Consider the following 1,237-nt stretch of genomic DNA (forward strand, 5'->3'; position numbering starts at 1 on the left):
ATATATATATATATATATATAGATAGATAGGCAGACAGATAGGTGTATATATATATACTTTCTCTCACTTCTCTTATTCTATCACTCCGTTCAGTCTATCAATTCCATCATTCCCTTTATCCTATCACTCCTCTCATTCTATCATTCTGTTTATTTGTTCTCTAAATAATAATATCACACCTACCAGCTCTCCTTCAGCTATTTTACATCACTTCATACTAAATGTCCGCAGTGTAACTATCAAATCAATACAGAATATAAAAAAGAGGAGAAAGATTTAAACTTTCAAGGTTTATTTATCCGTCTCTTTCTTATCGCCTTCGCATCTCTTCTCATCTTTTTCTCTATTTTTCGTTTAATCTCTTCTAATCACTTCTTTTCATTTTCACACATTTTTTTTTGTCTACTCTTTCCCTTTTGTGCTAGTATTCATTTTTTTTTCTATTTCTATATGTCTATATTTATCTCTTTCACTCTCTCTCTCTCTCCCTCTCTCTTTCCCTCCTTCTGTCCCTTGCTCTCTCTCTCTCTTTCTTTTACTGTCTACCTCGCACTTTCTTATTTATCCATGATATTCCTATAACACATACACATCCATACACACCCATAAGTACATACACACATACATACACACACACACACACACACACATATATATATTCAGAGAGGGAGAGATACACATATACATACGTACCTATATATATACATACATATACACACACATATACACACACATATATGTATACATACATACATAGACATATATATATATACATACATTCTTACATACATACACACAAACACACACATATATATATACATATATATACATAAATATAGACACACACACATACATATATATATATATCCATATAAGAGTGTAGTAGTTCACTTGAAGCATTGTAATACAAAAATAGAAAGTGAAAGAAAAGAGAAAAAGGTATTGCTACATAGCACTAACATGACAGGATGGTCAAAGCTGGAATGTCTTCAGTCATAGAACTGCTTAATCAAAGACCAGCTGGTATTTGACAACCATAGCTACTTTGTGCAGGTGTCATTTACAAGATTTCCCTGACGTTTAGGAAAGCACTTAGACCTAGATCTACCCTAATCAGGTAGTCTTATAACCAAAGTTTCTCTAGCCATGGCCATCACCTAGTATTTCTCAGGCTCAGTGTATAGGTCAATGCTATATAGTGTGTCATATTTTATGATATAATTTAACGGAGATTTA

This window comes from Octopus bimaculoides, chromosome 15 (assembly GCF_001194135.2).
Source record: "Octopus bimaculoides isolate UCB-OBI-ISO-001 chromosome 15, ASM119413v2, whole genome shotgun sequence".
In the NCBI taxonomy this organism is placed as follows: domain Eukaryota; kingdom Metazoa; phylum Mollusca; class Cephalopoda; order Octopoda; family Octopodidae; genus Octopus; species Octopus bimaculoides.